The sequence below is a fragment of the Neophocaena asiaeorientalis genome, unplaced genomic scaffold (genome assembly GCF_003031525.2).
Source record: "Neophocaena asiaeorientalis asiaeorientalis breed wild unplaced genomic scaffold, Neophocaena_asiaeorientalis_V1.1 scaffold136, whole genome shotgun sequence".
Classification (NCBI taxonomy): Eukaryota; Metazoa; Chordata; class Mammalia; order Artiodactyla; family Phocoenidae; genus Neophocaena; species Neophocaena asiaeorientalis.
In genome coordinates, this window is record NW_020185333.1 from 288069 (window position 1) to 302256 (window position 14188).

The 14188-nt window shown below is 34.4% G+C and overlaps 1 long non-coding RNA gene across 1 annotated transcript in view; it reads left to right on the plus strand.

Annotated features, from left to right (window-relative positions):
- The first annotated feature begins 1647 nt into the window (after positions 1-1647).
- Positions 1648-14188, plus strand: part of LOC112393242 (uncharacterized) — a 239435-nt gene continuing 226894 nt past the window's right edge. The window contains exon 1 of the long non-coding RNA XR_003001868.1: positions 1648-1743. This is a non-coding gene — a long non-coding RNA (uncharacterized LOC112393242). The remainder of the gene's footprint in view (positions 1744-14188) is intronic.

The window sequence follows — 14188 nt, forward strand, 5'->3', positions numbered from 1 at the left end:
GGGCGTCCCGCAGCTGGAAACGTGTCTTCTGCCTTCTTTCTACTCCCCGCGCCTGGAGCTGCCGCTACCAAGAAGAGGAGCTGAGGGGGACTAGCCGGGGCTCAGGAGCTACTAGAGGCGCCCGCTTGTCTTCCGCCCCCTCCCTCCTCGCCCTTCCCCGCTTGCCGTGGCTCTAGCAGTATCTGGAGCGTCTTCAGAGAACTGGGGGGCGGGAGGGGTCCTGGCCCAGAGCCGCTGGACGCCCCTCCAGACGCCGGAGCTACCGGCCGCCGCCTGCTTCGCTGCTACGACTGTAGAGAAGGGGGCATGGGAAGGGAAGACAGCTTTCCTTCTTTCTCTCCTCCTTTGGGCCCCTTTGGAAACATTAAAAAATGTTTACGCTTTTTCCATAGCTGAGAGAAAACGATTGGAAGCTTTTTGAAAGTTTAAAAGAAATGCACTCTCTTTTACATTGTTTAATGCATTACTGTCCGTGTGGCTTTCTGGTCTTCTCCCACCATACGCCCCACGCCCTGCCCTCCTAAAGCTGTTAGCCTTTTTAAGGATGCTGAAGAGGCAGGAGGCAGGGATTTTCTAAAAGTTGTATTGATAAACACTTGTACAAACATATGCTAGGCACACACATAAACGATAAACATTCGCGAAAAACACAATATGGCGTACAGCTACCCTAACTAGCGCGGTAATCCGCTGATCTCTTAACCCAACCCAGTTGAATGGGGTCAGTAGCAGGATGACAATTCTCCAGTAAAAATCTGAATGAAGCAGGAAGTAATTTGGAAGCAGCCCGTGGGTAAAGTACTGTCCTCACATCAGCATTGGCCCAAGCTAAGTTGAATTTGTGAATCTTCGAGTCATGTGAAAATTGTCTTAACTGCTTCTTACCATTAAAAATACCAAAATGTTGCTCAAGTGGAATTTTCTCACTGCGTGGTCATGTGTGAATTTCAGCTAAGAAAATTAAGAGACCACTCATTCCCCCAGTGTTTTCAAGCAAGCTCTGTTCTAAAGTTAGTATTTTTGTTGCTATTGAAAGTTTTAAAACATGAATTATAAGGACCGTTTTGTAAATACATTCTCTAGCTTTACACATTGAATAATCCGTTACCATCGACAAATTCATAAATGGTTTACTTTCTTACCTGTTGCTCCTAATCCCATGCACCCTTTGCTATTGCTTGGGAATCGTTAAAATACACCCTTCTACCCCATCACATCCCCACGTATAAATTTGACCAGTCCAATTTTGGCTACGATTTGCATTTCTGTATTTCTTGGAAAAGAACAACAGCAAGAACAATTTACATTTTTTTTAATGCCCATGTTTGCTCTTTGTCATTCTTAATCAAAATGTATCAAAGTTCATGCACATATAGTGCATGGTAATACCATTCACTGTGCCCTCTTGGAAGTAGTCTTCTCTCAAGGAAGTTTTTGGTATTGTCCTTGAAGAATTGCTGATATTACTCATTGCTTAGCGCTCAAGGTTTAATTCTTAAGGTTGGGGATGTGATTTCCATTGAGCTCAATTTTAGCCTTGAGCATACATCATGCTCAAACAGTGAGGAGAAGAAAAAAAGTGAGTTTTCTAGAAATATAATTATCTGCTCAGTGAGTCCAGCAGTTGGGTATTTTTGGTTTTGTGATTTCAGATCTCACAGACCAGTGGAATAAAGACCTTTTATGAAGATCAGGTGACAAGTTAACTGGCTACCAGCCTCCAAAGCAATACGCCCTTTCATGGTGAGGTCCCAATTTTAACAGACTAAAGAAAGAAGTTTAAGACTAAAAATTGTCAAATTTTATCCATTTTTAGGAAGAACTCTTTATGCTTACTTGTTTAGTTCATTTAAGATGCCAGTATTTTGAAATAACTACTATACCAAGAAAATACAGGTATACTTAATGTGTACATTCGCTACTAGCAACTAGCTACTGAAAGACAATATGAGTTTAAGCGGAGTACTAGAGGAAAGAACAACTTACATGTGAGGGTTGTAATTTTGGTGTGTGTGTGTGTGTGTGGAAGGGGAGGAGGGGTATTGTTCAGAACGACTAGTTGATGTGATGCCAGTGTCCTAAGTAAAGTTAGGAAGTCTTTGAGACCCATACATATACAGTTGCTCTTGCTGTCAAATTAACACGACTTTGACTACTTGGTATAGGAATAAAATCCAAGGAAAAAGCCATTTTAAATGAATTACTTTTATCTCAGTAGTCAGTCTTCAGAAGACCTTCCAACCAAATTGAAATTCCTAGAAAAAATTAGGTCATTTTAGAAGAACAATAAAACATACAACTAAGTTCCTATAAAGGATCTAAAATTTATAAACTAATTACAAAGTATTTGAAATATCTTAGAATAAGTGGTAAGAAGAGATTCTTTAAAACATTTGGAATACAGAAGTGGAGCTTGATGGGCTCTGATTTATTCTCTGAAGTGATTTTTTTGTCTGAAATGGATTTTTAAATTCATCGAACTGTTCTAGACACTGTTCTAGATACTTGGGATGTAAAAGTGAACAAGAGATAAAATTACCTACCTATGTGGAGTTTACATTCTAATGTCGCATACACTTTGGGTACTTCAGATTGGTAGAAGAAGGTAGTTTTGGATGAAACTTTAAAACCTAGCTGTTTTCTCATTTGGGGGAATATGATTTTAAAAAGCTTAGAGAAGTTCGAGGGGCAGGGAGATTTTACCAATTGCCAATGATGAGAAAGGAAGAGCTTACTGTATTATTTGTACCCTTTGTTACTGTCATGAAATATTCTCCATATGTTTCAGTAGGTCTTTTTAACAGATAGGGGTTTTATTTTTTCGTAATTTTAAGCTTGCCTTTGAAATAAATAAAATGTTATTTTATATTTAAAAAAATTCTGTGTCTTGGAATTTACTGTAAAATTCCTGTGGAGCTTTTGTCTTGTTAGCAAATTGTAGTAAACATAAACTAGAATATCTTAATTTGTTTAGTTAGAATTTGTATTAAGAATATGTCTGAAAAATCAAGTGCCTAAATCTTTTACAGTTGTGGTTTTACCAAGAGAAGGTGGAAATTTGTAATTAATTTATAGGTGACTTTAAAAAGAGAAAGAGAGGCCTGCAAAAAATGCTTTGTTATTTAAACCTTTCAAACTACAAAAGCATTTGATTGGCACTTCTTTGATTTAATAGACCATTTGTAATGCAAGAGGAACATTACAGAGTATTAGTATTACTTTAATCATTTAGTCTGTAGGTGTAAAAATCCTAGGTTTCTAACTGAAGGAAACTTGGTGCCTGGTTAAGGGAGTATATGATTTTGAAGCTAAGTTTGTTGCTTCAAGTAGTGGGTGTCTCACCTTTCCAAAACCTAGCTCATAGTTCTCAAATAACAAGTTCTTTTTTTCGTTATTTTTCTCTATCACAGTGAGTTTTATTTTGTTAGTCAAGTATGAGTTCAGTTCTTAAGTAGCATGTTTTTTTTCTTTTTTTTTACACACAATCCTCCTACCTACAGTCCTCCCATCCCCTGCTGTAAAGGGCTTGAATCTATATCTACACTAGATCTCTATGCTAATTTGTAGCATAATCAATTCTAGAAAGGGTACATATTAATGCACTTTAGAGAACTTTGAGATTGCCTGTGGCTATTAAGTATAGACCAGGCAGCGTCTGAAAGCTACAAATAGGAAGATTTAGGACAAAAAGCAGAGACTGTAACTAATAGAATATACTGTTTTAGCTGAAATCTTTTTTAAAAAGCAAAGTGGAAGAATGGTTAATAGTATGTTAAAAATTAAGAACTTTTCCTAATTCTAGTAAGGATGGTTGATCAGTGTGTCCTTATGTGCATGTAAGTATGTATTTATATATGATCAGTTTTTGAATAAAGACATATTTCATTACTGGATAAATGATTCCAATCCTGCCTTGTGTTCGTTGACATGGAAGGCATTCAAAGTTCCCAGGTGATTTTGTTTAACATACTCTGTTACTAACCAAACCTTTGCTCCGAGCAACATAGAAATACAAGCTAATTAAATCTTTGTAAATTTTGTAATAATTTGGATTAAAATTTATTTTGGGAAGTTTTTTTAAAGCATGATTACTAAGCAGCACATAAAATGAATGAAATCTAAAGTGAAGAGCTGTTAGAACCCTGGATCCACATAATAAGATAGTTGAGAGTTTCAAAAGGGGTATTCATAGAGTAAAAGATAAAATCTTGACATGTCAAATTTCTATAGTAATAAAATAAAGACTAATTAATATTCATATTTTTAAGGTAAGTGTAAGTATGTGTACAGTGCATTTTAAGTCAAAATTTGGGGTGTTATTGGCTAGACACAGTCATTTCTTTGCCAGAGATACTAGACTGTATGAAGGCTAACCATCTGTCAAGTGATGGAGACAAAGAAAGGTTTAATATACTAGCCCAAAATTTCCACAAACTTGTTTTGAATTGTCTTGTCATTTTGTTTTGGCCTTCATATTCTGTGTTGAATATGCACTGGGTCAGTCACCCCACTTAGTTTTTCATCCCACTTAGTTTTATGAACAGACTATTCAAGGTTTAGATAAGGTTACTGTCGCAGCTGATGTGATCTAGAGGCAAGATAAAATGTTTTGATTTTGCTTTCATGTAATGATTAAAAACTCACAAGTGGACCACCCATTAGCAGTTATACAAGTGACTTCAAGCACACTTATTTTCACCTACCCATTCTGAATTTTGGGTGTCTTAATTCTTTTGCTTTATATATTCAAGCCTCATAATTCAAACCCATTCCTGAGCTATTTGGGGGGGTGGGGATGGAGGGAAGTAGCAACGGGAATCCAGATTGCCTGTTTTAGGTACAATATGGTGTGATGTGAAACTGAAACAGCAGATTGGTAAGAAACTTTAGTTTCAAACAAATATAAACTAGTTTATTTAGTGAAGTCATACACAAAACAGGAGTCTTTATTGACAAGACAACTTTTTTTTCCCAGTAACTTCCACATCAGGAAGTCACCATGGTTCTTTGGGCCAGCAGACTGTTTCTAAGGCATCATATAAGAAAAAGAAGCCCTAATATTGCTGATTTTAATGATATTCTTAGATGTGGCAGGCCAAGGAATTATTTATAGCAGTGCTAATTATATCAATAAAAATAGCAATATTAATACTGTGAGTGTCAAAATCCATTCTTGACAGTATGAGGTAAACAGAACTATAGTCAAACAAAGCAGCCAGCCTGTCTCTACTGTCAGCTCATGAATATGCACTTCAGGAAAAATATACACACAGTTTAAAGAATTAAGTGTATTGATTTAATCTCTTTTTCAATTACTTTTGACCTTTTTTAAAAAAAGATGTTCTTTATTTTAAATTCAAACAATATTAAAAAGACTTGGATTTTTAGTTTTGAAATTATTGGCAACCATTTTCTTACTGACTGTCATTAGTAAGTTTCTAGAGACTTATTTATTTATATATGGTTAAGTACTTTATAAATTATCAGAAATTCATTTTCTTTGTACCCCCATTTTTGGGACACAAATTACCATCACAAAAGGAACCTCTAACAGTTTACAAAATGAAACAATACAAAACAAAACAAACCCTACCACTACCATACATGTACACACAACCATAAATCTCTGGCTTCCTTTAGGCATTAAAAGAATATCCTTTTCCATGGTTTTGATTTAAGAAAGAGCATAAATTTTCTTTGTGGCTGTTTTTACTTCTAGTCAGTTTTTACAATTTTATGTTATTTTAAACTTATTTTCCTAGGAATATAAAATCCTGTAAGTAGAAGTCATTAAATCCAATGGTTTTTAGCTTGAGGGGACATCTAACTTATCAGCCAATCCCTCATATATTTGATTTAATTCTTTCATTTTATTGCACATTGTAAAAATTTTCAGATGTAGAGATTGGAAATATTGTTTTTTGATATAATGTTGCAAGCAACTAGTTGTATGATCTTAAGCATTTCACGTAATTTGTTTGGATCTCTGCCTTAGCTTCCTTCATCTTCAGCGTCCCTTTCAGCTCTAATAATATGAGTATCTTTCTTTTGATACTTGAGTCTTTATTTTAGCTTCAGATAACGTGACTGGATGTGATGTACAGGGGGCACCAGGAAAGAGTATATGTAAAATATTTGACTTTGCTTTTTACTTTCAGTCCTGGATAAAAGTTTCATTTTAATGATACTTGCTTTCAAACATAGCATAGTAGTACAAGAGCCACAATATTAAGTACTGATAATCTTTTATAGTTGGTAACTATAATGTCTATTAGTTTACATAAATTTTTACCAGCTCACCTTCACTCATGTAGATATATTGGTAATAGAATTTATAAACATGATTCTTTGCATTTTACTCTGCATAAAGTTGCTTAACTGGAGAAAGCAGGTAATAATAGAATGAATTAACTCAGAGTTGTTTTCTAATTGTATAAAATATATGGATAGATAGATATATTCGAAGAAAAAGGTAAACTTGGTTTATGTGCCTAATTTTTAAAGCAAAAAATAAATATACTTTGAGTAATCAGGAGCCATCTCCATATAGATCTTATAAAACTGGTAATTTTTAACTGCTGCATTTGAGTTTTGATCCTACATTATATCCATCCGGGGATAGATTTACATAGGAGGACTGATAAGATAGACAAAGAAAGTTAACTCTGTTTTGATGAAGAATAGTGGGAAGAATCTGAAACAAACTGCATGCAATTTGTGTGTACCTACCTGTAGGTATTTATTTAATGATGACCTCAAAGTTTTCACTTAGAATTTCACTCTCAGTTTCTTTTTAATTGACTCACATTCCTTTTGCTAGTATGAATGGTAGTGAGAGGCTCAAAACCGTCAAATCCTTTACCTATTCACAAATGGAAACAGCTGTCTGGAGAAAGCTATATAATCCTTGGTTCCTTCCCCTTCCATACACATATCCATCGTTCTTGATACTGCTCATAACATTTTATAAATTACCTCATAGACGGAATATACAACAAACACAACAATATATTAGATAATGCTAAGCTTTTGGGAGAAATGGCAAGAAAAATTTTAGATCAACCAAAGGGCAAAAAAGGTGGTATGAGTGCTTCAATGCATGCAAATAAGGGGAAAAAAGCATTCTAAGAGATATTTAGAAGGGAAGCTGATTTTAGACTATAAGTTAACTGAAACCCAGCACATGTACTGAGGAATTAATGTAGACCCTTTTCTAAAGGCATTGGTACCAAAAAGACTGGCAAAATTATTGGTTGTGAGCATAGTGAAAGAAAATAAAATACATTCTGTTCTTGTACTAAACAACAGTAGCCAACATGTATGAGCACTTAACTCTGTACCAGACATTGGTTATATCTGAATTTTTTTCAGTTAATTTCATAATCCTATGAGATAGGCACTTTAATTATGTCATTTTTAAAGATAAGCTAAGGCTCAGAAAGGTTAAGTAACTTATTCAAAGTCACACAGCTAGTGTATAACAGTTGGGAATTCAAACTCAAGTCCAATTCTAGAAAACCTAAACTCTTAATCACCACCTCATCATGCCTCTCTTCTGGGACCATTTTTACTTAGTACTCGCCCTGATTAGTACTGGTAATTTTATTTCAAGAAAGGCATAGTGGATTTGGAGAAGGTTCCAGAGAAAGGCACAAAGTGAAAGAGCTTAAGTGGGAGGAATGGTTGCTATGGTAAAGTTTGTTTTTAAAATTTAACTCTTCAGTCTAGAAGTACAACTTCTGTGAGGGAATTTATCTGAAGGTTTTAACAGAGGATGGACTGGGTAGCCACTGCCTGATTTGGTTGGATGGACAACAGTGGAGCTGGGTAACAGATGTCAAAGCAGATGGAGGAAATCATGAGTAGGAGCAGGTCAAAGGGAGCTTTAGATACTGGCAGTACTGGGAAGGCAGAGGTCAAAAAGACCTAAATCTAACAGGTTGAGTAACCAAGAATCGGGATCATGCAGAAAAAAAGGGTAAGGCAGAACAGAAACACAATATACTCAAAACTTTGGTAAATCCTACTGACTTTGGAAGGCCCTAACATTTATTGTTTGTTTTTTGCACCCTTAGATTTGTTTCAGAACCAACAGCTGGCTTAAATAGGGGCCACCTAGAGTCTGGGATACAAAGACTGCTATGGTTTTGGCACAAAAAACATGATTATCAATACTAACTTAGAATTAGGCAGTAAGTTTAGGTGCATTAAAAAGAAATGCAATTTAGCACAGAAACCTATGTGATAAACCTGAGAATAGCTGTCATTTATTGAGTACTTGCTGTGTACCATTCAATTCTGAAATCACTGTTTCTGGGGGGCATTTATAGTACAAGTTACCGTCTGCTGTCCAGTTTTCAAATATAAGAAAACATCTGCTAGCTTTTCTGAGGATTTGATGGGTAAAACAAATTATACCTTAATTTTATTTCATTTCATGTTGTAATTTAGCTTTTGATATCTCCTCTTCCTACATTCATGGAGCCAGGCTCTACCAGGCTTAAGGTGGAATAGAGTGTAGACTTCTCTTATGTAAACTTTTCCTTCAATTGTCGCTATACTGAAAGAAAGGTTCAATTTTATTTGATAGGAAAAATGCATTTTTATCAGAGTAATCGGTTCAAATGATCAGCCCAGGTGAAGTCAGTGTACATGAATTTGGATTATATTTATGATTGCCAGCATGAGTTAATGAAAAGGGAATTATATAAGCTTTTAAAGTGATTTTTTGTTATTTCAAATAATTTTAATGACATCAAACCAAATACAAACAGATGTGTATGCCATGTATACATACTCATACCCTTTTTCTACAAGGTATGGAGACTTCAAATGTTTTTAAGAGATAATATTCATTGTTGAGCTATATTATGTATATATAGAGAGGTGGGGAAGAGTTGGATTGTCTGAATGGAGTCAAAGAATAATGGAAGAACTATACTATCACTTATGTGTCTTCAGTTTTCCTTATTACAATATCTCTGTTATTTCCTTCAGACTCTTATTTCTAGTGCATTAGGAAATATATTACAATAATCATTTTGTATGTTTCAAATTGGTACATCACTAATACAATATACTGTGAAGTTAGAAAGATAACCAACATTCAGTTTATTCATGACACCTTTCCCCTTTAGGTTTATTGTCACTGGTACTCTTTTGTTCTCGTTCTTTTGACATCTGGTGGTATCTAGTCTTTTTAACAACTATGTTGTTTGCATCCTCCCTTCCCTTCATATATCTGACCCTTAGAGAAATACCTTTGAAAACTCACCCTCTCAATAATCTTTCTTGTTCTAGCAAAGGGTTGAGAACAAGGCAATATTATGTTGAAGGGGTGATTTGAGCTGAAAAGTGAACAGGATTCCAGACCTTTCTGGTTCGGGTATTTCACATAACAGTCTCAACAGTTGTTATAAAGTGATTGCTAGAGTGTATAAAAGCCAAAAATAAATGGTTGCTGTTTTTCTGTAATTTAGTATTATGCATACCTCTGTTTCTATCTATTATTTGTGTAATGATGAATTTTATTATGCAGAAAGGGGTGCATTCATTCTTTGACATTCATCACCCAGGAAAGATAGCATTCAGAATTATACTACACTGAACTGTAGCTCCTTAAGGGCAGTACCATATTTTATTAATCTTTGAAGCCTTAGTGCTTAGCACAGTACCTGGCACACTGGAGGATTCAATGTTCATTAGACTCTTTTGTAGCTGTCCTAGAAAGATTACTTTGATTCTTGCTTACCAGGCTGTTCATTCCTTATTTTCTTTTGACTGTTCAAATTTAGCATTGTTACAATCATTAATACCTATTACAGGGTTTCTCTGTACTTTTCTAAGACCCAGACATTTTTACACATGCTCATGATCTTTTATCCTTTTAGATACTTAATGAAATTCTGTCATGGCAGAAGTCCCAATAAAAAATTATATTTACCGTGATTCAGAAAAGAAATATATCAGTTATCGCCCATCAGTGGTAAAGCAAATCTACTGCAATCAATTCAGGATATTGTATTGAATAGAGTACACAGAATTACATTACCTAGTGATTCAAGGGTGAAATCCAAATTTCATATCCTATATGATTCCTATCTGGATAGTAGGACAAACAGTCCAGAGTATTTTTTTTTTTTGCACTTAATAGATTGTAATGAGATTTTGAGCATTTTATATGAGCTTCCTAATTCTTAAAAAGATAAGTTCATAAAGTCTCACACAATTAAAAAACAGAGCTTTAGATTATTTTACCTTATTATCTAAGTTGTTTAGAAGTCAGTCCAATGAAACACTTTAATGTTATTGACATTATATCCTTAGCTCTTATAGAAAGCAAACACGGTAATTGGGCTATGAACAATATGAAGGGTAATGTCATGTAAACCACTGTGTAGGGTGCATGTTTCTTTCCTATATAACAGCTGACATGCTTTTTCATATTTATAAGACCTGCTAGTTAGACAGTGGGAGACTTACATGATCTGCCAAAGTCATAGTTTGTCTCTCTACTAACTGAAGCTATAGCAAATTGATTTGAAGTTGTTTCCAAAACAAAAGATAATTATGTCCTGGGATAATTAAAACTGGGGTCTCATTAAAGCATACTTCAAGTGATTAGTAGCTATGGTATATTTTGGAATTTGTATCTAAGAACATAAAGAGAGCATATTGTTGTTTTTGTATATTCAAGAATATGCTTTCTGAGGAAAGTATTGATTCTTGGAAATAATGATAATGAACTCCCAGACAACCCCAGACCCACATACCTCTCCCCTTTCTCAATATTTTTAAAATTAAGGATTCTGAAAACAAGGTGACCTATGTATGGCCATCTTCCCCTTCACTTCCAATTCCTGAGTGTCTTTCTGAATCAAATTGCTACTGAGATCTGTAAACAATTGCTGTTACACCTTGGGCAGAGAAACACTGCTTTGAAAACTTCTACCATCAATTGGGCAAGCAACTAGAGAATAGTACTGAAGTTCAGAAAACAGTAGACATTGTAAAGAAGAGCTTGGGCTTCAGAGGTCTGTGAACCAGTATGGGAGAAAGTTAATATCTGCCTATTTTATGTATCCAAGTCTCCCCAGTAGGCTAAAAAGTCAGAGTAGCTGAATGTGCTGGCTGAGTTTTCTCTGTCCCTGAGGCTGAAAAGAAATTCAGAGATAGGGCAACAGTGATCTACCTCCTCATGCCTTGGCAGGGAACTGGTAGACGGTCTACATTTCTTTTCTCCAAGTGTTATGCTTCTGCCATTTAGGATACTCTAACAACCAGACCAGAGTTCCAGTGAGTTATCAATGAAAAATAACAATCCATCAAAGGGGAGCCAGTAGTGAGGGAGAGAGGAAGATCAGGCAGGAAAATTAGAGTACATACTCCAAGCAACTAGTACTATTGGCAAAAATAAATGAAACCTGAATTTTGAAATATATTAAGAGCTCTTAAGGACATTCAAACAAAGAACAAAAAAGAATTTCAGATACTAAGGAAAACATATCTCAATTGAGCGACTCAGTGGAAAAATCGGAGAACATGGTCACTGTTGAAACATGAGTCAGTGAACTGAAAGACCAAGTGCAAGAAATATATCAAAGTACTTAGCACAAATAAAACACGGTGAAAATATTGAATAAAAAGGATGAGTCTTGGAGGATAGTTTAGAAATCAAAATGTGAATAATAGGAATTATAGAGGGAGAAATAAGAACAGAAGGAGGAGAGGTATAATTAAATAATAGAAGAAAATTTCTTGAGTGTAAGAAAAATCAGAGTCTGTGGATTAAAAGGGTTTATTGATTTATGGTCTTGATTGAAAGAAAAGATACAGTTCTGAACTCTAAAAATAAATTGAAACATAAACTCCCAAGTAGAAAGAACAAGTTTCTCCTATAAAGAGGAGAAATATCGAAGTATCATAGAACTTCCTATTTGTAACACAGAAAGCAAGAAGATAGTGGAATGACATCTACAAACTGCAAAAGGAAAATTACTACAGTCCAAGAATCTCAATGCCCAGAAAGTTGTCATTTGCCAGCCAAGGTGAAAGAAATACATTTAGGGAAAACCAAGAACTCAGAACATATAATTATTATTCCCCATCCAAGAAAATGCCTGACGATAGATTATAAGCAAACAACAAATGAACCAGGACAAAGATTTCAAGATGAAAAGGAAAGGAAATAGTGGTAAATAATGAGCATTTGTATATAATTGTGTGTGTGTGTGTTGTGTGTATAATTTCCTTTAAGAGATAAAGGTAGATGGCTAGTAAATGTGTAATAAAATAGACAATTTCAGACTTTTGAAATAAAAGGATCATACTTATGTAAAGAAAAATTTTAATGTACTAAAACTGTCTTATCAACACTTAGTTGATGGAGGGAGTAGACAGGAGGAATGTAAAAAAGGAGGAAAATAAGTGGTGGGAGATGAGAGGAGGAAGAAAAGAGGAGAAAAGTGAATGTATCCTAAAGATCTCATTTATTTAGGAGAAAGGGGTGGGGGATACAACCTCTTGGTGGGGGAAAAATTTGTCTTAGAAAGATAGATATATGAAAAAAATATATATATATACATCTGTTAATTAGAGTAGAGAAAGGGAAGGTTAGCATGATAAAACATCATGTAGAACTTTCATAGCAGCAAGGAGAAAATAGAATGCAGAGCCACTTGATCAAACAAAAAAATACGGAAAAGGGAAATAAGGAAACAATAATGTAAGATTAAAAATAAATATAAGTACTTGGAAGATATACAATTAGGCACATTATTCCATTTAATGTAATGGACTAAATTCTCCCATTAAGAAAACAGATGTCAGATTGAATTTAAAAACATAAGCCACTCAAATTATATTACAAGAAAAACACCTGTGTCAAAATTATAAAGAAATGTTGTTTGTAAAATGGTGGACATAAAAGACATCAGGCAAAGGCAAACAAAAGGAAAACAGAAACATGAGTGACAGCATTGATATCAAAAAGGGACACTGTAATGATGAAAGGCATAGTTTATGAAGAGAATAACCACATAACTCTGTATACAGCAGGCTTATTTATAGTAGATAAGTATGTTAAGTAAAAACTATTGGAAAAGTCTAGACAGCTCTGTTAAACACATGCAAACAATGACTAAGAGAAATGGAATACTATAACTCAGAAGCAATATATTTGTAGAATCTGATATTCTTGAAATATTTTTAAACATCTCTGTGCTTGGCTGCAAAGAAAACTTTATAAATTTTAGAAAGCAGAGATTTTGCAGGCACATCTTCTGATTATAATCTAGTATAATTAGAATTTAAGAAGTTTTTCTAAAAGGTGACAAAAATTATTAATTATTTAGAAATTAAAGAGAACACTCCTAGATAACTCTTGGATAATGAGGAAGTCATTTGGAAAACAATGAAAAGGAGAATATTTTATGTAAAAACCTATTGAAAACAGGTAAAGAGATTGTCGGAGTAGAGTTGATAGCCTTAAAGGCCTTCATTATTAAGATGGAAAATAAAGGATTATCTAGTAACTTTAAGAAATTAGAATAAACACTAATATAAGAGAGAATAAAAGGAAATTAATTTTTTAAAATATGAAATTAATGAAGGAAAACAAAATGTAATAAAAAATCAGTCTAAAAGCTGGCTCTTTCAAAAGACTTAATATAATACACAAACTCCTTGGGAAGGTGAAAAAGCAAAAAAGAAAATGAGGCCAGTAATTCCATTTTGAAGTGGAAGAGAGTTGAAAGCATATGTTCACTTAAAACTTGTACACAAATGTTCATAGCAGCAATATTCATTATAGCCAAAAAGTGGAAGAAACTCAAATCAAAGAAGCTCTCCATCAACTAATAAATGGATAAATAAAAATGTGGTGTATGCATACAATAGAGTATTATTCAGCCGTGAAATGAAATGACGTACTGATACATGCTACAACATGGATGAAACATGAAAACACTATGCTAAGTGAAAGATGTCAGACACAAAAGGCCACATATTATAAGATTCCATTTATATGAGATGTCCAAAATAGGCAAATCCATAGAGACAGAAAGTAGATTAGTGGCTGTCAGTGCTGGAGGAAGGGAAGATGGGGAGTGACTGTTTAATGCGTATAGGATTTCCTTGTTCTGGAACTAGATAGTTGGTGGTGTTTATACAACCTTTTGAATGTACTAAA